We start from the raw sequence: 25,040 nt of genomic DNA, 5'->3' as shown, positions 1-25,040 counted from the left end.
GTGACTTTCAATTCACGAATTCTCTCTCCAGCAGTCTCTAGTCTTTTATCTACACCATTCAACTGTTTAAAAATATAACTCTTTCATTTCCAATATTTCCTGGGAGGTTATTTTTTGTCTTTAACAAGCTTTTTTTTTTTAACTTTAAGGATGATACTCTGACCTTAATCTAGTTGAGAATTAGAAACATACTTATTTTAATTCTTTTCAGATTTATCAACAGCAGCTTCAGTGACAAAGCAGTTAAGCATGAGGGATTCAGAGCCAGACTGTCTGGGTCAATTCCAGCTCTGTCATGTACTAGTTATGTAATTTTGGGTTAATCTGACTATACAATGGGTTAACCTATTTCTCTCTGCTTATAAATTATGATAATTACAATGGATACTTAGAGTTTTTGTGTAGCTTAAATGAGTTGATACATGCAAATCATCTGGAACAAGGCCTAGCATATACTCAGCCTTCAATACCTGTTCATTATTGTCATGATTTCTATTTCCTTAGGTTTGAATTACTCCATGTGATAGATATACTTACTGTCTCTTGTTGCACTGAATTTCTTCATGTGCTTTTTAATTTTCATTTGAGAGCTCAAAATGCATGGAGGTTTTTCCACGAGGCCTTCTCTGTCGATGAGTTTCATGGATGTTTCAGCCATGATGTCCCACCCCCCCTGCAACTATTCAACCCTAAAATAGGTCTTACATGAGGAGTCTGGGTCCTTCAAATTCTAGACACTGTTGCTGTAACTCTACAACAAGCAGGCATATAGATCTGGTTCTTTCGGTTCCAAGTGCTAAGCTCCTATCACTCCTCCACAACTGCCTCTTTCACAGGCATCTCAACGATGCACACTGGTACCAGCTGGTGGGGGATTGAGGATAATGTGTGGGAAGTAACAAGAAAATGGTCACCAGTGGTTCTCCAAGTCATGATTCTTGTCATAATCATTTCTAGACTTCTAGCACTAACATAATGCACTCAATAAATGTCTGTTGTATAATCACTGAATGAATAAATACATAAATGAAAGAAAATATACCAGATGAGGCTTGAGGGCTCCCTGGTCAATTATCTTATCTATCATTGGACAGCCAAGATATTGAGACCAAGGGATGAAACTGATATGAAATTTTCATTCTCAGCCCTCTAACTCCCTCCCAAGTACTAAAATTGGCATTTGAGGACAGCTCTGGGTCCCCCGACCAAGCTAGGTGTATGGGTGGGAACACCACCTGGTCATAGAATCTCAGAGCTGGAAGGAAGCATAGTTGCCAAAAGGTGAAGCACAGTCATTCATTCAATGCCATCAGCTCACCCAGGTCCTGGTGGACTTTGCCACTGTGTTGCCTCAGATCTGGAAGATGGTGACCACCCTAAGAGTGCAATTACCCCAGGCTCTCTGGGTCACTGGCTTTCCGCACAAGAAAGTGTCCCCAAACACACTGTTTTTGTGCTTGCTAGTCAAAAGATCCCAGTCATGGTCATTAATTCAATATTTCACTAAAAGTGGGGAGCTTATCTTTCTGGTGTAGCCTGTGATGTTTGTAGGTGGTTTACAGACACAGCAGATCAACATTAACTCATGTGCTGAGTTTCTTTTATCCTTTTAAATTATATCTAGCAGATAGTCTCTGTTAAGTGCTGGCATGACTTTAATACCTTTCTAACATCTGTATGTCTCCCTACTTAACAAAAAAGCAGGCTTGGAGTGTAACCCCTATAGCAGAGAAAAGTATGGAACATCATGTTTTCATTGTACATTTTATAGTTACCTTCAATTTATGGCATGGGATCCTGATTTTTCATCTGTTGAAAAGATTTTTCAACTTTTTTCAAAATTCCTTTTTAAGTAAGTATATTTATGTGTAAAATTAAAGGATAGTATTCAATAGATAAAAGTACAGGTGGCACTTGACTAAAGAACAGTAATGTTAGTACAAGTGATGGAAGTCTGGAAAACAAGTTAATTTAACAGTGTGTGCCAAGGGTAAGACAGGCAGGGAAGAGTGAAAGAAGCTAGAATTTATAAAGCCTACTATGCACCTAGGGATTGGGTTATGCGTTTTTTATACCTTTGTTCATTCAATTGATACAGATAGTGGATTTACAGGAGCAATATAGCAGAGTAGTTTAAAAGTGCAGGCTCAAAACCTTTTAGTAGCTGTGGGATTTGGAATAAGTGACCAAACCTCTCTGGACCTCAGGGTATAGTTATCATATTTAGCAAATAAAAATACAGGATGCCCAGTTATGTTTAAACTTCAGATAAATGATTTAAAAATAGTCTAAGTATACCCCATGCATACATATCCATATACTATGACCCAATATTTGGGATATACCTATACTGAAGAAAGGTAGTATTTATCCAAGATCCAGATTTAACTGGGCAGTCTAAATTCAGTCTGGAACCCTTCCTCTACTTACTCTCCTGCAATATGAGCTTATAATAGTCTCTACCAAATCAGTAACTCAATACGTGTAAAGCATTTAGAAGAGTGCCTAATATATGGTGAATGCTTGACAATTGTGTTGTTACCTATTTAATCTTTTCAAGAGCTGTCCATTGAAATTCTGTCCCTGAGGGGCACCTGGTTGGCTCAGTCAGTTAAGCATCCAACTCTAGATTTCGGCTCAGTTCATGATCCCAGAGTCCTGGGTTCGAGCCCCGTGTTAGGCTCCCTCCTAAACGGGGAGTCTGTTTCTCCCTCTCCCCCTGCTCATTCTCACTCTCTGTCTCTCTCTCTCTTCCCCAAATAAATAAATATGTTTTAAATATTTAAAAAGATGATCTTTAAAAAAGATCACCTTGCAGATAAAAAAAAAAAACTATCAAAATAGATCAAGCTTGTGTAGCTAGTGGCTGCCCTGACACTTGAATTTGCCAATAAATATGTATTGAGGACAGTGTTTAGACCTTAATGAGCTCATAGTCTGGCTACAAATGTAAGTGCTGCAAAAATCTCCAGAAAAGAAGAAAGATGGCATAAAAGAAGTACCTGATTCAATTTCTCTTTCTGGAGCCTTTCAGAATGGGATTGTTTGGTTCAAGGCTGATCCCAGTCTGTTTCTGTGAGGCTGTGTCTGAATTCCAACTGTTCCCACTGTCCTTTTGGATTCTCTGGATTGACTTTTGCAACAAATTTATGTCAGTCCTTAAGTAATAGCAATTGTTGTTTCAGCTGTGAAGTCAGCCCTGCACGAGGCACAGGTGAGTCCGAAAAGCATAAGCCAGTGCATGACCCCGAAGACCAACATGACCTGGCTAAAAAGATCAATTCTATAAACCTCCAGGAAACAAGAAACAATAACATTGACTGCCAAAAGCCAGAAGGAAAACAGGGCCAATGGGGAGAAATCATAAGAAGGCATATCTGAGAGTGATTTCTAAGAAGCAGAACTATCCCAAGACAGTGGATTGCACGGGGAAGTAATGAGTCCCCTATCACTGGAGGTATGCAAGGCAAGTCTGGACATTCCTTCATGTCACTACCGTACAAAGAAGCCCAACAGAGCTGGCCTCCGTGGTTCCTGCTAACGCAGAGGCTCCGTGGCTCTGCATCTGGTATAAGGCCTATCTGGTCTGAGAGGTGCTGGAACCGAACTGCATCCTCCAATTTGGGGCCATGCCCATTGCCCAAGGATCAGGCCCGCGTGCAAGATGCGATGATGGGTTTGGCAGGGAGCGGAGGGGTCCTCATCACCTGCCGTGTGTGAGCTCCTGGGAGCCACACTTCCTCTATCTGCTGTAAGAAGACGGGGTGGGAGGGGGGAAGACAGGAGACGTTCGTGCCGGCGGAAAGTCACACACACGTCTCCCCTCCACGCTCCAGCTCTGTGGCCCCACGCGAAGGGGCTGCCAGTAAAGCCAAGCTGTGCGCAAACCCCGCCGCTCGCAGGGATTGTTTTACACCAGGGTTGCAACAAGACTGTACAAAGCTTTTTAATTCTGATTTTTTTTACACCATTAGAAGATATTATCTGCCTTACGCCAGAACCATCTGGAAAGGCAGGAAGGCACACGGCCTGCTGCCTGGATGCTCTGCTCAGCTCAGCAGTCCTGGTGTGGAAAATGAAATGCCATAGCCCTACCGCCGCGGCTGTCCGTTCCCCGGAGCCGGAGCGTCTCTCCCAGCCCAGCACACTTCTCTGGCTCCTCCCGGGCCTTCTGGCAGCCTCGCCTGGGAGAGAGGCCCTGCCTGGGCAGATCTCATCAGGGTGGTTAGCTTGGTTTGGTTTTATTCGGTTGATTTTTCAACTAAGAGGCTTGAAGAGTTTGGATACTTTGTGGATGGGAGAGAGCGACAGCTAGAGCACACCTCGACCGTCTCTCCCTTGGGACAGGTGCTGTCTTGCCAGCACTGCACTCCCCACCACCTCCGGCCACCACATACATCGCTGTCACCCAACTAGAAGGGAAACCTGTCGGGCAGACTGGATGCCCTTGATGGCCACACACACTGAGGAGTAGCCCACCGAAGGCCTGAATGCCATCCCGAGAAGCTCCAGTCCTGAGTCCCCTTTGATGCACAGAAAGTCACCATCCTCCAGAAAGGCTGCAAAGGCAAGCATTGGTGGAGGGTCTTTTTTTTTTTTTAAGAGAAAAAATACATACTCCTTATTCGCGAATGGCCAAGAAAATGAGACAAAATACCTGGAAAATACATACTTACAAAAAAAAAAAAACAAAAAAAACAAAAAAACAAAAAAACAAAAACCACAGATCCCGGTGATTCTTTTTAATTGGGTTGGAAGGGGTTACTTCATTATGCAGCAAATTAGAAAATTCATAATTTATCATTGCACCCAGTCGAAATGCCACCCAACTGAGTCGCACCCCTGTGAAAACCATCACATAGTAGCAAACTGTCAAGCCTGCTGCAGCCGACGGGCAAAATTAATATGCAAATGTATGCAAGAAATTAAAAAGCAGAATTACCCAGGCAAATGAGGTAGCTATACTTGAATTGTTAGAATTATGAATAATTACTGCGAATTTTCTGCTCCTAATATAACTTGTTTTTTGATAAACAAAGACTTAATTATCGAGATGCGCTGGAGAATTTCCGTGGCGCTCATTAATCTTGCAAAAAAAACAAGTCCCTGGTGCCCAAGCCGTAATGAAGAGCGCGTGCCCTGAATCTTCAGAAAGATCACAGGCACCAGGGTGCCAGGGCTGGAGAAAAAAAATGACAGTGCCAATGTCCCCTCCTGTACCCTGGAGTGTCATAACGTCTTCCACTAACTATCAAAGGGACTTATTTATGCCAGCAGCTGAGCTATAAGTCCAATTTACGATGCCTTCAGCAGTGGCGAAATGATCCGTTGATATGCGGTGGAAATGCCATCTTGCAGTGGCGTGCGCTGGTCCCAATGATACCAACATGATGAGGACCCCGCGCTCGGCGCTAATGGATGCCGCGTGACAGACCGTAATCCACAAGAGGGACCATCTTTTAGGACCGGTCTCGATGGTTCGCCATTAATCTTGGTTGTGCAGTTCACTGGTGTCCATGGGAACAAGGGCATTATCATAAACACGGGCTTTAAATTTTCGCATGGAGAGTGGCAACTCGGAGGAGCCAGACCAGGCGCCGGGCAGTGGCCCGCGCAGCCCTGGCCTCCTCGGGTGACCGGGGCACACGGCCGCTGGGTGCACCCGGGAGCCGTCCTCTGTCCTGGCTGCGGACGGGCCGGCCGGGGAGGGGGCGCCCGGGGAGACTGGGGGTGGCTTCCCCGGCCCGCTGGGAGCTGAGCTCATTTACCAGAAGCAGGCAGAGGGGCGATCACCCCAGGCCCTCCCAGCGCACAGCCGAGGGGCCTGCTGAGCGCCTATGATTACTTAAAACCTGGCATCTAAGTGGGGATGACTGAGTTCCCGTCATCATTAGGCCGATTAGCGCCATGATAAACCCTCGCAGATCATAAGGCAAAATTACAAAACATCACTTCTGGAGCTCTGAGGCAGCCAAAGGAGCTCCCGGCTGCCTGCATTTTCAAACACCTCCTTTCCGAATTCGAGTCCCCAAATACCCTGATGTCTTGACAGCACCATTTCACCGCGTAGGCAAATTGTCACCTTTTACACCAGGGCATCTGTCATGCTTATACTCAAGGCCATCTCCCCTTCCTGGCGCGCGCTCGCTGCACCTCTCGGTGCCCCCCACCTTCCCGGCGCGAGCCTCCCCGGGGAGCCCAGCACCCTGCCCGGGCTCGGGCTCGTAGATCTCCTGCACGCCGCTCACACGGAGAGCGAAAACCTTCTGCACGTCAGAGAGAAATGATGTATCTCCAGCATCATTCAATCCCACATTTTATTTTTAATGCAGAACTCGGAGCAGCTTGTCTTGCGTGCTCTCACCTTCCCCGAGATTAATTCTCACCGCGGGCCTGCCATCGGATGGCGAGGTGAGAACACATCGGAGCGCCACGAGAAATAAAAAGCAACTCCACCTGCATCTTCAGCCGCACCCCTAGGAAGCCGGGGCGGGGGGGGGGGTGGGAAGCGGGCGCCCGCTGCCCCGGCCTTTCCCGCTGGACGTGTCACCAACAAGTGAAATCGAGCGGCTTCTCTGCTCAGCCCCGGAGGCCACGGCCGCGGGGTCGGAGGTGGACCCTGCCCCCTCCAGAGCTGTGTGGCCTTGGCCCAAGCACTCCCCGTCTCTGAGCTCAACATCCTCAACCACGAAATAGGGGCGGGAGTGGCAGCAACGATTAAACGCCACGTGTAGGAAAAGCCTCATTGCCGTGCCAAGCGCGTGATAGGTAATTGGGTTTTTTTTATTACTGAGCTAACAAAAGGATTCAGGCATAGTCCCAGCCGGCGCTGAAAGCCTGGGGTCCCGGGTCACCCCCGGCTCCGTGCAAACCCGATGGTTGGTCAGCCTCCGCACGCAGGGCCCCAGCGCCGCCAGGCAGCACCTGCTCCTCCTCCACCCAAGTGCGGCTAATTCCCCCGTCTCCGTCGCGCCCCGGGGACTGCTTCCCAAGCCCACGACGCCTTAGCGTGCTCTTTCCGGTGGTCAAGCAACGATCCCAGCCAGTTAACACTTCTTTATTTTTAATTGTGCTAAAATGCACGTAACATAAAATTTACCATCTTCACCATTTTTAAGGGCGCAGCTCAGTGGCATTAAGCAGCCACGTCGTCGTCGTCGTCGTGCAACCACCACAACCACCACCAGCATGGGCATCCCCCGAGCCTTCTCTTCTTGCAAAAGTGAAATTCTGTTGCCGCCAAATGCTAACGCCCAGCCCTTCCCCCAGCTTCTGGAGGCCTCCATTCACTGTCTCCCTGAACCCCAGGATTCTACAAACCCCCTGGGAGTGGAGCCCTGGGGTGCCCGTCCTTCAGCCCCTGGGGTCGTTCACTGACCTCGTCCTCGAGGCCCATCCATGCTGTGGCAGGAGTCAGAATTTCCTCCCCTGTTAAGCCTGAACGCTGCTCCGTTGTCTGGATGGCCCGCACTTGGCTTGTCCATTCACCCGCGGGTGGGCGCGTGCCGTGCTTCTCCCTGGGACCCGGGAAGAGCGCTGCTCTAATCGCGTGTGTACGGGTATTGGCCCAAGTCCCTGCTCTCACTCCTTTTGTGCAGACACCCGGAGGTGGAACCGCGGGATCGTGTGGTAATCCTATGTCTAATGTCTTGAGGACCCAACGTAACATTTTCCACGGCCGCTGCACATTACATCCCCACCAGTGGTGCACGAGGCTTCCAGTTTCTCCACCTGTCCGCTCGCCAGCACCTGTGCCGTGTCTTGCTGGCCATAGCCATGCTAATGGGCATGACGTGGAACACTTGTTGCTGCAGACTGCGCTCCTGGGATGACGGGGTGGGGTCCCGTCTCCTGGTTGGCCCCTGGCTGGGAGGGGTGCATAGGACAGAGACCTTGGGGGGCTGAGGTGTGTCGAGGGGTGCTGGGACGGAGGGCAGCCGGGCAGGGCCTACAGGGCGGGACAGAGGTGGCAGCGGAAAGGGGCAGGGAGCCTCGGGCTTGGGCCCTTGCAGGGGTGGCGATGAATCGGGGCTGGGCCTGATTCTCTCCTCCAGCAGCCTGTCCCTGCAGCTGGAGCATCCGTCCTCCCCCTGCAAACCCACAGTGTGCGCCCAGACTGGAACCCCTCTCGGTGCCCAAGGAGCAGCCCTAGGGGATCCTCAGATGAAGCAAACCGAGGCCTGCAGGGTCGAGGGAGGGAGCGTGGTCAGTGACAGACCAAAGACACCATGAGAACTGACCCTCCTGGCTCCCGGCCCCCAGCCCGTCTCACAGCACGGGGTGCAGAGCTGCTCCTACAAGGCCCCCTCAGCACAGAGAGACCCCTCTCCTCCTCCCCAGGCCCAAGCACAGTGGGGATAAAGGTAACTGGCTTCCACTGAGCCCTCACCCTGGCCTGAGCACCCCGTGTGCATCATGCCACTGACCCCCCTGCCCTGCCCCAGGTCGTCCGGCCCTGCTCCCACTTTCCCAATGAGACAGCTGAGGCTCAGCAAGCACCATGAGCTGCCCGAGCTAGCAGGGGAACCGGGGCAGGATTTGCCCCTGGGGGCGACGCCAAAGCCCATGTGCTCTAGCCATCCCGCACCCCCACACCCCAGTGGGGACTTCCCCTCAGAACGACCTGGCTCCCTAGAACAAGTCCGAGGAGAGCCAGGAGAGCCGAGAGGGGGTGGGGAGAACTTTCCAGCAACAGTCGGTGACGGTGAGTTGACCTAGCACTTCTATGGAGACACGCAGAAGGCAGAGGCAGTAACTGGAGAGACGGGGCAGCCCAGAGCTGGCGGGGGCGGGGGGTGCTGTCAAAAGTCCTGAATGAGGCAGGCACCTTCGATGTTATATTTTCTGCCTATATTTATTTGTTTAAGAATGTGTTTCCCCCAAGCTCTTCCCATGGCTGCGCGGGGTGTACCTGGGGCAACCCGCCCTCACCCTGCAGGGGACCCCACTCCTGCCTCCGCAGTGCTCGGGCCTGGGACCCGAGGGGAGGCCCCGACAGTGGACCACAGCGCCCATGACCCGTGAGGGGCCAGCTCGACCAACCCTCCACCTGCTCTGTGCTCCAGCCGGTGAGCCCGATGAGAGGCCCACAGGCCAGGCCACCCCAAGGCTCCGGGGCGCACTGAGATGGCGCAGCTCCCCTCTGCCTCGGAGCCTCCCTGGCTCTTAGGAAGGACGGTCTGCCTGGGAATCCAGGGAACAACCCTCTGCCCAGAAAAAGCACACTTACCTACTTACTGTGGGCTTGGCTGACCCCTGAAGCCCGTCATGGAAAGGCACCTGGGCTCCCCTCCAGGCTCCCTAGGGTGGGGGCAGCCCCTTGCTCAGGACTCCCTAACACCCAGCCAAGGACTGTCACATCACACACTTCCGCTGGTCTGTGGGGTGGGGACGTGAATGCCACCTACGGTCTCAAGCTCGTGGGACAGTCGAGGAAACCGAGGCTCAGGGAGGCCAAGCCATTCATGCGGGGCCACGGCCCCCAAAGCCCAGTCCCATCCCCTGCCTGGAAGGTTCGCCATGCTTGGGCGTGTAAATGCCAGGTACGTGAGTGCACGTGTGGTCTCACAGCAGCCCTGTCACAACCGCAGCCAGAGTCCAGCACGGCACTGGACCCATTTTACAGCCAAGGAAACTGAGACGCGGTTCAGGCAACTCGCCGGAGGTGCTCAACGGATCAGTGGCAGAGCTGGAATGGGCACCAGGCCGGCTGCCTCCAGGGCCCCCCCCCACCCACTGGGCGGCACTGCCCTCCCCAGGACTTGGCTTAGGTCTCCACGGAAAGGGCCTCGGAGAGGCCACGGGGGGCAGAGCCGGATGCCGGAGCTGAAGCCAGCCTCCCCCAGCCAGTCTTGGCTCTGTCACTTGCTCCAGCCTTAGCTTGCTGCTCAGGAAAAGAAAAAAAAAGGCCAGGGGCGGGTGGGGTGGGGAGAAAAACGCTTACTCGAGGTGTGCTCGCAGCACCTGGCACCGAGTTGCACACACAGGTGAGGTGATCCACAGAGCACGCTTGGCACGGCGTCTAGCAGAGGGTGGCCCTCAGCCCTACCTCCTGCTGTCGCGATTAACCTTACTGTGGCCTCCCCGTCTTCCCTCCGCAGCAATCTGAGGTGCACAGGCCTTGGCACAAAGTGGCCTGTTCCAGGGCCAGCCCCAGGCCCTGGTCTCAGCTCCCCCCCCCCGCCCCGTGCACGGCGGCTCAGAGCACTGTGGGGAGCTAACTCAGCGCCCGGAGTTAGACCAGGGCCGGCCCTGGACGAGCACCCACACAGCCGCCCCTTGGTTCTCTGAGCCGGTGACGCCAGCTTGGTCTTACGGCTTCATTCCCAAGGCCGGGTTCAGCCAAGGCCGTGCACTGCCCCCCCACCCCAGGCCCCAGGCTGGCACTGGGGATGCAGAGAAAAATCACGCGGCCTCCCCACTTAAGCTCACGGTTGGGTGTGGATAAAAACGGACCCACGTAGTTCTTAACTAAGTATGACTGGCAAAGCCCAGGGAGGGACACGGGGGAGTTCCGGTGCTTGCCACTAGTCCTAGGGAGGCCGGCCAGATGGGAGCAGGATTGCAAAGAACGGGGACGAAATGGTCAGGAAAGGGCGTCCCAGGGGGAAGGAATAGACACGGGGTATTCACAGGCCGGCGTGCACACACGTGCCTCTGTGTAGACTAGACCAAAGGCGCCCTGGCCCCGGGCGCATGTGTCCTCAGCCCAAGGCGCATGGCTTGGTGAGTGGACATCGGGCTGGATGGCACTCTCCGCTCACCCCTGGGCTGGGAGTCCTTGCACAGTGAACAACCTGCCCAACCACACACAGCACGCCTGGATGTTCAAGGAAAGGAAGAATCCTTTGCTGCTGCCGGGGTGTGCCGTCCACAGGGGAGGCGAACAGTGAGAAGTAGAGTTGCAAAGATGCAATGGGCCATATCCTAGAGCAGGGCTAGCAAACTGGGGGGGTGTTCAGGTGGGGGCCATCTCCAGTCCACCAGGATTGGTGGCCCTGAGCAGCAGAGGAGGACGCCTGCGGGGGGCAGGAGAGGGGAGGGAGGTGCAGAGACACCAGGTAACAGGTGCTGCCCTTGCCTCAGAAGGCGGCATAAAGCTAAGGAGGCCCACGTGTCCCGGGGTGGGGGGTGCAGCCCGAGAATTCTCCCCGCGGGGGTTTGCGCAGGGCACAGGGAGGCTGTGGCTACAGGAGCCCCCACTGTCCCTTACATTTAATTCCCTCCCACGAAGGATAATGAAGATGGGGAATCGGAGGGACGATCCACCGGCCTTGCTGGAACGGAGCGGCCGCAGCTCCGCAGAGCCCGGCCCCCCGCCTCCCTGCACGCACGTGGACACAGCCTTGGCCGCGGACACTCGTCCCTGAGGAGTTTGCGAGGTGGGAGCAACTCTCAAAATTAATTTTTAATTGGCGCACCCTCCACCATGGAGAGGAACAAAGACAGGCAGGGGCGGGAGGGGAGCAGCCTCCCTCTCCTCCTGGAACCCACCCCCCACCCCGGCCCCCCGAGATTGTGCTCGGGCCGCCTGGAGCCCCCACAGCCATGGGCCACAGGATGCCATCGACTGAGCGCTTGAAATCTGGCCGGTCCTGGTCGAGATGTCAGTGCTAAATACTCACCAGATTTCAAAGACTTTGTTCGTACCAGGAAAGAGAATGTAAAATATCCCTTTAATCATTTTATATGGATTCCATGTCGAAATGATAATATTCTGGACAATCGGGGCACGGAAAATACACGACTAGAGAATATTCCTCTTTGGCTACTGGACAATTCAAAGTCCCATCATCCGGCTCGCTGTTGTTTCTGGTGCATCGGGCAGTCTACAGCCCCTGCGGGGTCGGCTTCTAGGCCCCGGAGACGGGCTTCAGGGTTTGGGCTCCAGCCGCAAACGCACTGAGAGGGTGTGTTCAGCCCCAGGCCCCCTCTGGACCCCTTCCTCTCCAGCCTAAGAATTCCACCCCGAAATCCCACTGGACGGTCCTCCATATCTCATTACACGGGATTGCTATGCTTCCAAGGGGCTCTCTCTTTTTTTCTCTTGTAAGTTTTATCAATAGACTATGTTCTAGAGCATGTGTAGGTTTGCAGAAAAATCGAGTGCAAAGTACAGTGGGTTCTGGTGTATCCCCTCATGCTCAAAGTTTCCCTAATTTTTTTAAAAAGATTTTATTTATTTATTCATGAGAGAGAGAGAGAGAGAGAGAAGCAGAGACACGGGCAGAGGGAGAAGCAGGCTCCATGCAGGGAGCCCAACGCGGGACTCGATCCCAGGACCCCAGGATCAGGCCTTGGGCTGACGGCGGCGCTAAACTGCTGAGCCACCCGGGCTGCCCAAGTTTTCCCTATTATTAACAGTTTGCATTAGTGTTACAACCACATGTGATCGATGAACCCATCTTGATACATTATTTTTAGCGGAAGTCCATGGTTCACATTAGGGTCCGCTCCTGGTGTTGTATATTCTTTGAGTTTGGACAAATGTATAATGACACCTTTATTGTGTCATTCAGAATACTTTCACTGCCCTAAAAATCCCCTGTGGTCCATCTACTCATCCCTCCCTCCCCCAACCCCTGGCAACCAGAGATCTTTTTACTGTCGCCATAATTCTGTCTTTTCCAGACTGTCCTAGAGCTGGAATCCTACAGTATACAGCCTCCTCCGACTGGTCTCTTTCACTTAGCAATGCGCATTCAAAGCTTCTCTGTGTCTTTGTGGCTTGATTGCTCATTTCCTTTTGGCACTGAATAGTACCCCGCTGTAGAGAGGAAGCACAGTTTGCTTATCCCTTCACCTATTAAAGGATACCTCGGTGGCTTCGAGCTGTTGGGCATTTGTTTAATGGATTTTTAAAAACTGAATTCTTCTGTTCTCACCTTATCAGCAACTTAGCAGAATAGTAAAGCACAGTTTTGGAAATGGGGGGAGGACCTAGGCGATCTAATACGTTGATGGCAAGTGTGCAAATTGCTGCACCGTTCTCAGGAGTGCGACTCAACTCATCCCACCCCCCACCCCCCAATGAGGAGAGAGATGCAGAAGACAGGGGCCCAGGGCGCTGGGGCTCAGGAATGCGTGTGAGCACCTGCTCCCTCCAAACCAAACTGGAGGTGCATGGCTGGATGGACGACCAAGCTCAGAACGTGGTGGAAGGGGGCAGTGAAGGGTCCTTTGTCCGCTGAACACCAGCCACATGCCAGGCGACCGCTCACATTTTAGTCCCTGCCACGATCCTACAGAGTCTGAGTCTTTACCCTTGTTATGCAGCTCAGGGAAGCTATGTTACCTGCCCTAAGCACCCACAACAAGTGGGGTGCCAGAGCGGATTTGAAGACCAGGACGCCTGACCCCAAGGCCATGCATGTACGCCCTGAAGTGACCCACTCTCTGACCCCTGTTCCTGGCCTCTTTGAGGTATATTATCTATTTCAGCTTGGGATCTCGCCCAAAATTTCCATTTCGACATTTGCTACAAAGGTAATTTCCATAAGGGTGTGGTCTGGTCTGGTCTGTTCTTGTGCCCAGCACTGCACCTCTCACATAGGAGGTGCTCAATAATATCTCAAATGAGTAAATGGGACATGGGTCATTCCACCTGAGAACTCACAGTTTAGTGGGGGGGGAGGGGGTTCCAGAGAAAGACGAGGAGCACAGCTGGTTGGAGAGAGCCATGATGGAGAGTGGAGGTACTTGGAACATTCAGGTGGGGCCCCTGATCCAACCTGATCCAACCTGATCCAACCTGATCCAACCTGAGGTGGAAGGGAGGGCTTCCTGGAAGAGGTGGTGCTTATGCTAAGTCTTGAGGAAGAGTAAGAATCAGAAGAGGCGAGGGGAGAAAATTCAAAGTAGAAAAGCAGGGAACAGGACGAGTGAGAGGGGAGGGTACAAGGGCCAGAGGTGGAAGCCCGAGCTGACCGTGAAGGCCTCGTAAGCCATGGGAGGGGTGCTGGGCTCTGTCCTACGGGTCCAGGGCGACGCCCCCCCTCAACCTGGAGGGACCCCCAGTGCCCTGGAGAGAGGTCAGAATACGAAGGGCAGGTGGGAGTGTTCAGTAGAGAGACTGCCTCCTGTCGCAAGGGGACAGTCCGGGTCACCCCCGGGTCCGGGCCAGCTGCTTGACACTCCAGCAGGGCACTGCGGCGCCTCCAAACAGGAGGCACGGGAGGGTTGGGGTGTGGGTTAGCGGGCTGATGAGGCCCAGGCCTGGTCCGCGGGAGGTGCCTAACAAACAGGGGTCCTCGCCATTAATAAATAGAAGCTGTTTTCATTACTTATCAGACCGGTGCATGCGGCTTTCCTTTAAAAGGTTGACAAACACTGCCCTAGGGAGCCACTAAAATGGTTTTCAGGAGGACACCGACGGGACCTCATGTGCAATTTGGAAAGAGCACTCAGGCTGCCTCCTGGAAGACAGACACAGACAGCGGAGATGTCAGACCAGCGGGGAGACCGAGTCAGGGGTGGGCAGCCGGGGGCGCAGCGCAGTGGCCCGAGAGCCCCTGGTGACTTACCGGCCTCGGGTGCGGATGGCGGCGAGGACCAGAGGGCTCGTTTGGAGTGTCGGCTGCAAAAGCCAGGCCAGCACCTGTTTTCAAGGCAAAGGCCAAGCAAGGGTTAGGGGCGTGGCTTCCCGGGGGCGGGGGCCAGGCCTCCCTCTCCTGGGGAGTCTGGGGGAAGCTCTTACCCTCTGGAGGCCCAGCCACCCACAGGGCACATTTCCTAAGGCGCTCGCTTGGGAGACAAAGCGGATGCCACTCATCACTGGCTTTCAGTTCCTGACGCAGGGACCCCACAGAGCTAGTCACAGCGCCTCCCGGGGTTGGCAAGGCCGAGGGCGTGTTTGAGGTTCACCTGAAGCATTTGGGGTCTTTTTGTTTGGGGCTGGGGAAAGCTCATCCAGCGACCCCCACTTGGAACTTCCCAGCCCGATTCACGGGGCACCATCCCTGCCTTCCTGGAGACAGAGCGCAGGACGGCTGGTTTCTGGGTGGCCCCGGGGGACTCACCTGGCCAGGTTGTCCCCCCGCCCCCAGCACCAGCATTTTTAGCCTTGTGGCTTCTGTGGCTTTGCACTGACCGTGGTCACTACTCCCTCCTGCTCTCGGCCCCCTGCCATCATCTCCACCAGCGTGGCCCTCCCTCACCTTCCCCACGATCATACGTCAGATTCTGCAAATTAATAGCTGCTCTTGCACAATTAGCCTCTCTTCGGGGGCCTCCCCTGGTTGTGCGGGTCCAGCGTCCCAGATACACGTCCCGGGTTGAATGGATGCAAGTTCACAGAAACACGATGCACACAAGAAACCACGGGGGACAGCAGAGCGAGGTCCCTCAAGCCCCGTAGCTCAAGGCTCAGTAACAGATGAGAGCACAGAATATCTCCAGGATAGAGTATTTACAAAACTACTTTAAAGGAATTGCATGCCATTAATCACAAGTTCTTAAAGATCAGTCTTCTCTTATTTGTTCTAATCTAGCTAAATGGGCCTGGAAATACAGCCCGTGGTTTGCTCGATAAATGCAAGTTGAAAATCATAATGTTCCCATCCAATTTCCAACTCATACATCGTGTTATGGATTTTTTTTTTCCTCTGCGAGCATTTCTCCAGTCCACTAAATATTCCAGACGTACGAGAGTCTTCATCTGATTCATTCTAATAACTTTTTCATCAATATGACTTTTGCGAATGCATTGGTATAGCAAATTAAATATTATTTATGACTTTAATTTGTGTCCTATTTGGATTTTTACATTCACGGGGCCAACTTGGCTATCATCATTATCATATTGTTTTAGACTACTCCTAAAATTAAAATCCACTCTCGTCTTTAAATGTTTTATTGTGCTTGTCGTTCTTGTTTTGTGCCATACCGAACATGATTAATTGTGTTAGCCAAGTGCATATGGTCCGCCTGGCCACCATCCATTATCTTCATCGTGGCTGCCTGCGAATGAGCACTTTATTATTACTTTTTTCATCTTTTCAATTACCAGATGTGCTTCCCCATTCTCGGGGCTTCTGCACTGTCCAAGCCCAGAGCCTCCCAGTGCCCGTGGGTCTGTGCGATCTGGCCTCTTGCCCCTCACCCCCGCCCCCCCCCCAGCTCCCTGGCTTCTCATCTGTTGGGGGGGATGCTGAGGAGCTCTCTCTGCCTCTGGGCATCCCCACGTGCCCTTCCCTCTGCCTGCAGTGCTCTTCCCTCCTGTTCCCTGAGGCTCCGTCTCTAAATGCAGCTACATCTCCACCACCACCGTGTCCCCCATGCTTCTGCGTCACGGGCTGCACCCTTTCCCCTCCAGCAGGCATCTCTGTTTGTAACATTTATTTGCTAATTACTTGGGGACTGTCTGTGTCCCCAGCTGGAATGCCAGTTGCTTCAGGGCAAGGATTTTGTCTGCCGTGTTCATTGCTGTGTCCCAGGGACCAGCACCATCCAGAAACCTTAGAGCCCGAGAGAGAGAAGGAGAGAGATAGAGAGAGAAGGAGCTGGAAGTAGAACACCCAAGACCAGAGGATGCTGCTGGCTCGCATCAAGCCCAGACATTGTTCAGGAATCTTCTGTCCCTGGCCACTCCATTCCAGAACGGCGAGGGTCTCACCAGGCAGCTCGAAGCACAGGAGGACGGGCATTTGCTCACACTTTCTGGCGAACATGAAGAAATGCATCAAGGGGATTGAGAGCGTCTTCAGGTTCCATGGTCCCTTCAGGAGATTTTTTTTCTGATGGAAGAATTAAAATTACACCGTATTGAGAATTGTCAACGCCAGAAAGGACTGTGGTGTCTCCTTTCCATGAAGTATTTAAGAGTGGGCTGGGAGCACTTAGAAGCACACATGCCCCCAGATCTCAGCCCCCGGACACTGTCCTTCATAGAAGGAGCCAAGGCTCCTTGGAACACTGGCTGCTCCCAGGGCTCGGCTTGGGCAGGGAAACATAAGATGAGCCCGGGATAGCTTGTGCCAACAAGGAAGAAAGAATGCAAAGAACGGCGGAAAGATGTCAAAAGGACGCAGAAAGCCAAACCCGGGTTATTTGAGCGAGGACACAAATTCTGATGGTAATGGCTTATAAACTCTTGAAAGAAATCATTCAAACCTGTGGTCCATTCTGTCATCAGAAATAAATGGATACACAACATAGACTAGAAATAAAAGACAAAATTGCCTTTCGGGGCCCGTGTGAGGGCCCGTGTGAGATGCGAGGGTCCGCGTTCAGGAGCATGAGGCCCGGTGCTCGGCACCCGGTCAACAAGCATCGTGATCATCGTCGTTACTGCCTTGATCGTGAGCATCTGACTACTGACCTGGTCACTGACAGCCAGGGGACAGTCACCAAATGACTTCTCCAGGTGCCTCTGAGCCTCGAGGAGGCTGTGGTGCTGGTTCTGGGAGCGCCCCTCATCTCTCCGCCTGGGTTCCTGTGCATCTCCGTGGGTAAGACGCCGTGCCAGCCCAGGGCCGGGATGGTTTTACTGCTCGTGTAAGTTCTTTCTTCCAAATTGGACTCTCTTGGATGCTGTACTTGGATGAGAAGGCTCATCACTCACAGAGGCAGAGATGGCACCAGAGAGGTCCCCAGAGCCCCCCAGACAGCAGTGATGCCAGGTCGCAGCACGGCACCCTGACCTCCCGAAGAGCCAGCTGCCCTTTGCCTTGTGTCCTTTGCTAGGAAGCATGCAGGGACCTCAGAGGAGGGAGCTGTGACTTCTAAGTGTGCCGCATGCCCAAAGTCCTGAGGCAGAAGACTCAGAAGAAGCTCAACTCTCCTGTTTGAAAGTCCCGTCTTCAGTATGATTACGTCCCCACAGGAACCTTGAGTGCCCAGGACCGTAGTTGGGTCCATTGGATAAAGGACCGGGGTTTGCCCAGGATCCTGCAGAAAGGAAGCAGCAGAACTAGCGGTGCTGAGCCTGGGGTCCTCTGAACGCGGGGATGAGTCCACAGGAGCCTTGACAGAGAAGCAGGTCCAGAGCAAGGAAAACTCAGGGTACCGCCTTGCCACGTTAGGTCACGGTTGGGAAAGGAATGGTGAAGCCACCAGCCCAACTGGCCGAACAGTGATTTGAGCTCTGACGGGACCGGGTTCGAATGGTCACTCCGGTCCTTAGGACTATGTGATCTGGGGCAAGCTCTGTCACTTGCTTAACCTCTGTGAGCCTCTGTTTCCCCATCTGTAAAATGGGCTCATCTTAGTTCCACCCCCAAGAACTTGGTGAGCACTGGTCCTGGTCCTTCCCACAGTTCGTACAAAGGACCATGGTTATACAAGGAGAAATTAAGGACTAACATCTACAAAGCACCTGCGGGAATCACCTCCCTTCCATCCACAAACCAGCATCAACACAGAGAGGCCACGCAGAGCAGCCAATAAGAATGAGAATGAGAGGCACCGCGTCCTAATGGCTTGCTCGTTTTAGCTTCTTTGGGGAATCAGAATGCATCTCCCAGTTGAAATGTCCTTACAGTTAAGTGGCAGCATTTTTTCTTTCTTAGCAGCACATAAACAGTGCATCAAAGGAATGAGAGGTACCTCAGATATGAGGAAATATGGCCACGACTATTAAAATATTTTTATTTAGTACTTTTTTATGTTCCAGGCACTGTGCTAAGTGTTTAATGGGCACAATCTCATTTAACTCTCAAGTCAATTCCATGAGACAAATCTGCTACCGCCATTCCGCCAATGAAGAAACTAAAGCCTGAAATGATCAAGTAGCTCGCCAAAGTCACAAAAGTAGCGTGTCAGTGAGGGTTCTGCAAGGAAATAGAACCAAGGGATCCCTGGGTGGCGCAGCGGTTTGGCGCCTGCCTTTGGCCCAGGGCGCTATCCTGGAGACCCGGGATCGAGTCCCACATCGGGCTCCCAGAGCATGGAGCCTGCTTCTCCCTCTGCCTGTGTCTCTGCCTCTCTCTCTCTCTCTCACTGCGTGCCTATCATAAATAAATAAAAAAATTAAAAAAAAAAGAAATAGAACCAATAAGATGATAGATGACTGATGATAGATGATTGATGATAGATAGGTAGGTAGGTAGGTAGATAGATAGATAGATAGATAGATAGATAGATAGATAGATGATAGATTGATATGATGGATGACTAGATAGATATGATGGATGGATAGATAGAGATGATAGATGATAGATAAATGTGATGGATAGACAGATCCATAGATAGGGATGATAGGATAGATACAATGATGACAGATGATGATGATAGATAGATGATAGATAGATAGATAAATAGATAGATAGATAGATAGATAGATAGATAGATAGATAGATAGATGTTAGGTAGATAATAGAGATAATAGAGATGATAGGCAAATATGATGGGCAGATAGATATGATAAATGATAGATATGATGGATGGATAGATAGGGTTGATAGATGATAGATAAATGTGATGAATGGATAGGTAGATTGGATGAATGGATAGATAGATACATAGATTGGGATGATAGGATAGATATGATAGGTGATAGATAGATGATAGATAGATGATAGATAGATAGATAGATAGATAGATAGATAGATAGATAGATACGATTGATGGATGGATACATAGAGATGATAGATATGATAGGTAGAGAGAGAGAGAGAGAGTTAGAGAGACATGTTGGATAGAAAGAAAGATGATAGTTATAGACTGACCGCGTCCCTCCAAAGTTCCCTGTGTTGACATCTAATCCCAGTGTGATGGTGTTAGAAGGTGGGGTCCTTGGGAGGTGATTAGGTCATGAGGCTGGACCCCTCGTGATGGGGTCAAGGGGCTCGCTTCTCTCTCTCTGCCATGGAGAGGAGAGGTTGCCAGTCTGTACCTAGAAGGGGGTCTCCACCAAAGCCCGACCACGCTGGCACCTTAACCTCAGTGCTCCAGCCTCCGCAACTGTGAGCAATAAAAGTCTGTTGTCTGTAAGCCACCCGGTCGACGGCACACTCCTAGAACAGCCCCAACGGACTGTTGCTTTCCCCTCTGGGCCATAGAAGGATCTGATTTTTAAATGCATAGGCGTATCACAAAAGTAATGATTAGAAGGAGAACGAAAATAAAAAGCTCGGGCAAGATGACGGTCTGGGGTGCTATCACCGGCTTATCTTCCATGATTCATTTCAAATCCCTCCTGCTCCTCTCAACACAGTTTCTTCAAGCCTCGCGTCTCTGTTTCTCATCGGGGAAACAGGACAGCAAGGCCGCCCAGAACGCCGCAAAGCTGACCCATGGGATCAAGACTCACGCTCTTCATTGCCCCTTAAAAATCCTCCAGGAACAAGATTCACGATGCCCTCCCGAGAGACGGGGGCTAGACCAGACCAGGCAGGGTGCCGGCCCTGTGCCTCCTTCCCGGTGCGCCTCACGCCGGGTGCCCCCCAGCAGACACCTGCTGCCACCCCTCTTCCCAGGCCTCGGGGCTCCCTGGGCCGGCCCCGTCCTCGCTGACAATTTTAATCTGCAAGATCTGATGCCCCCTGTCACCCCACGTCATTAGGCCCCCTGCATCCCATTTTCTCTTGTCATTAATCAGGACATAATGGTTATCAACACTTTTTAATTGTGCATTTTTTGCTGGTTGCTTGTTTCTCATCTCTCATTCCCCGATAGACAGTAAGCTCCATGGGGACAGGAGCACAGGTATTTAATTCTTTAGTTTCATCCCCGGACTTTGTACGGTGCCTGGCAAGCAGAGGACCCTCAACTGAGTAAAAGATGAGAGTTTTGTCACACGAATGTGGCAGGAGGCCACCGTCTCTACACCAAGCCCCTGTCCTCCTCAGTTAGTTTTGATTGGCTCTCCCCCTGACCGAGTCCCCAGGCATCAATGTCTAATTTAAGCATTCATGGAGGCCGGACAGGCACTATTTCTCAGCATTCAGGGCTCCCAACTGTCCAACTTCCATGTAGCGCTCACGTAGGCAGAGAGAGAATCTCAAGAAGACTCCATGCTGAGCCTGACGCAGGACTCGATCTCACAACCCTGAGATCACGACCTGAGCTGAAACCAAGAGACAGTCACTCAACCAACTGAGCCACCCAGGTACCCGCCAACAAGAATTTTCTGCTTCTACCAGTAAGCTGAGGACTCTGTGACGATGGGGGAGGGGGAAATCATATCTTTTTACTTTCTGTTAGGAGTTGAGTTAGATCCTCATCCCTAAAATAGTATGTTGAAGCCCCAACCCCTAGTACTGTGACTGTGACCTCCTCCTTCAGGGATGGGAATTTTGCAGATGACAAGGTTAAAACGAGGTCCTTTTGCTGGGCCGTACTCCCGTATGACCGTGTGCTTCTCCAAGACAGAGGCTTGTCCGCAGAGAAGCACACAGAGAAAATGTGGCATTAAGAGGAGGGCAGAGGTCAGGGTAGTGTCTCTCCAAGCCAAGGAACGTCAAAGATCTCCAGCAACATCAGAGGCCTGGAGGGGAATATGGAACAGACTCTGCCTCCCAGCCCCAGAAGGGGCCAAACTTGATGTTGGCCTTGCGGCGTCTAGAAGTGTAAGGCGACAGTTTTGTTGTTTAAACCACCCAATTTGTGGGACTTTGTTAGGGCTGCACAGGGAACACATATACCTGCCTACTCAGGGTCCCTGCAGCACTTGATGCACGGCAGGTGCCCAGTGACTGTTGGATGATGCAAATACACACGTGGTGGGAGTGTCCATGCACGGTTTCCTTGCCTGGGGTGCTGGCTCTCCCACCCCTTCTCACCTGGGTGTTCCTCTAGGTCAAAGTAAGCTGGGCCTCTTCCTATCACATGAAGACCAAATGATCTCTCCATCCTCAGGCAGCAGGTTCCCACACAGAAGCCCGTGGTGTCCTTTGCTTGATGGATCCGTGGGTCACACCACCACGGCTCTGACGGTCAGCTCTGTCACCATGGCCCTGTTCCCACTCTGAAGCTTCCCAGGGATTTGGGTCCAGCTGCCATTTCTCTTTGGCCCATCTTATTTCCTTATCTTCCAAAAACCAGGCTGGGCAGGCTCCCCTCCACTTCCTCACTGGCACCTCCAGCCTCCTCAGCATCCCACACCCAAGGTGTGTTTTGAAGGCTGTGAGTGATCACTTCTCAAAGCTTATTTGAGAAGGAAATTCAAGTCAACAGTGCACATTTGAATAGCTCTTGAATGAAATGATCTGAATTCCAATACCTGAGTAGCCATAGAACCCCTGGAAAGTAGACACCAGGGGTTGAGTTGTGTCCCCACCACAGACAGAATTAGTTAAGTTGGGATGAGGGTGTGTTGGAGCAGCGTGTGCCCCGATCCAATATGATGGGTGTGTTGATGAAGAGGGAAATCTCACCCTCAGAGACAGATACGCACACAGAGAACCCAAGGGGAAGAGGGGGGGTATGTTGTCACAAGCCAAGGAACCACCGGAAGCTGGGAGAGAGGCCTGGAGCATGCCCTTCCTGAGCGCCTTCCCAGGGAGCACATACTCTGACCTCAGACTCCCGGCCTGCGGAGCTGCAACACAACAGGGTCCTTGGTCTCAATCACGCAGCCCGAGGTGCTCTGTTACAGCAGCCACAGGTGATGCAGCAGGGAATGTCGTCTCCATGTTTCAGATGAGAAATGGAGGCTCACAGGAAAGGGGTCGCCCAAGGCTCATGGGTGGTCGGAGGCAGAGTGGGGCACGAACCCGGCGCAGACTGATCCTAGGCCCCCAGCGACCCAGGATGGTGGGAACCTGGTGCTTTGTTTGTGATTTTCTGGGCACGGATTTAACAAAGGGCCATGGAGGGACAGCGCAGGGACTCCCTCTGGCTGAGCCCTGGTTAGGGGAGCGGAGGCCTGGGAGGCTGCCGGCCTAGCGCCCTATAATTAGCTGGTAATTAGCCTCGGAGAGAGTCCACCTTGCTTGTGGTTTGGTGCCCTTCCTTGCACGCCTTGCTCAGAAAAATTAAGGGTCATCTTGTGACTCCTCCTCTTGTTAGATCTGCTCCAAACAAATCCCCATGGAAAACATAAACTGGAATGTGGGAGGTCCTGGTCTTTGCAGGACACTTTCTGTGTCTTTTAAGAGCCAGCCCTCAGGAGGCTGCTGTCTGCCATGGTACCAGGACCTGGGGGATGGCGTTGGGGGGCGGGGGGGAGGGGAGGTCGCTGGAAACTGCTCCATCCTAAAGGCCTGTGGCAGCCCTGGGTGAGGTTGAGTCAGTGGACCTGCCTCCCAGAAAGATGGAAGGATGGAGAAACCTGCTCCATGGAAGGTACCTATTTGGGCTTCGGTCCCACCCAGTGGGTGACAGCCTTCCCCTTGCTGCAGGCACACTGGAATCCTGGGAGTGACACCCTGACCTGGAAGTCCCCACCCCCTCACACCAAACCACACGCTCTCTCCCCCCACTTCTGAGCTGTCCTGGTGACACAGCGGCTCATCCTCTCTCGGTCCCCATCAGTCCCCATCCTCCTGCAGCCCCACTGGGCCAAGTCACAGGTGGTCAGGAGGGAGTTCTGGCCTCATGAGGAGGAAGGATTTGCTGGGAAGGATGAAACGGGCTGCAGGGGTGAGTTAGGAGCGCTGCATTCTCATCCCTACAGGCCCTCGTTAGCTGTGAGCCTTGCCTCCAAGCAGACATCGCCCCCTCCTGGGCCCCCAGCCACCAAGCACGGCAGGGCCCAGAGCCCCCCGGCCCAGTGCGTCTTCTGCCTATTGGTCCCTCTGGATTACAAACATCTGAGTGCTTTTCCCCCAACAAACGGAGAGCTGCAAGCGGAAGGCACAGTGAGTGGCTTCTTTTGGCTGAGATGTTAGAAGTGACCCAAGAGGGGGCACCTGGGGGGCTCAGTCGGCTGAGCATCTGACTCTTGGTTTCGACTCAGGTCATGATCTCAGGCTTGTGGGACCCAGGCCATGAGTTGGCCTCCATGCTCAGTGGGGAGTCTGCTTGAGATCCTCTCTCCCCCTGCCTCTCCCCCACACTTCTCTCTCTCTCTCTTAAATAAGTAAATAAATCTTTAAAAAAAAAAAAAAGTGACCCAAGGGACAGTCCTGCGGGCCATCTGCATAGTGGCCAGAACTCCATGGCTAGCTGCGTGGTGCTTGGGTAGGACTGGGCAGGCCACAAGGGTGCTGCATAAGAATTGGGGCCACTAGTCATGGGTTCAAATCTTGGCTGTGCCACTTAATAGTTATGTAGGAACTTAAGTATGTGCTTAAACCCTCTATGCCTCAGTTTCCTCATCTGTAAAATGGAGAGACTAAGAGTAAGTGGCACATAGGGGCGTTATGTGGCTCAGATCCACATAAAGCACTTGAAGCAAGGTCAGAGGCACCGCGAGTGCACGCAAATGGCATCTCTTCCTGTCACCGCTCACCCATCGCCCTGCCCAGACTCCAGACCAACGACTTCACCTCTGTGGAGGAGCCCCCTTAGTTAGGAAATGAGGGGACTGGATGAATGGACCACAGGCTCTCTTCAACTCTAATTGCCCAATTCCATGGTGCATTTCAGGCCACCATGTGGACAAAGCCCCCCCAGCCCCCCGTGCACAGGACTGTCCCCTGAGTCACCTTTAGTGCTGGAGAAGGAACCCGCCAGCATGAAGAGACAGGGGGGCCAGGGGGTGCATGTGCAGAAAGCCTTGTGCTTAGGTTTAAAACCCCTAGAAAGCCTTTGAGCAGACCTGCTTGCTTCACGGCACCCAGGTAAGCATTTTATTTATGCCCCAAAAGCTGTGTGGGGACAATTAGGACCAGCTCCGTAACGATGTCCCCTCCGACCAGTTGAGTCCCATCCTCCCTGCTCATTAAGGTGAATCTCTTGTTAGTGGCTTTGCAAGTTGGGAATGGAAAATAATCAGAAGCAGGTGGGTGGGCGTCCGCTCCTTCCCCGTCTCAGGCCTGCAAGTGTAGACGATTCACTTCCTCCCGAAGCGTCCCCACGGCCCTCTCCCCTCCACCTCCCTCATGCCAGGTTTGCCTCCTCTCCCTGGGCAGGTGGAGCAAACGCTTATCATCTACCTAATTGTTCAACAGGATAATATGCTGGATTTCAAAATAATTAGGCTGATGGTAATGAAGGTC

This window comes from Canis lupus, chromosome 9, assembly GCF_048164855.1.
Source record: "Canis lupus baileyi chromosome 9, mCanLup2.hap1, whole genome shotgun sequence".
NCBI lineage: Eukaryota > Metazoa > Chordata > Mammalia > Carnivora > Canidae > Canis > Canis lupus.
The sequence above is the reverse complement of the archived record's forward strand: the minus strand, read 5'-3'. Positions refer to the sequence as shown.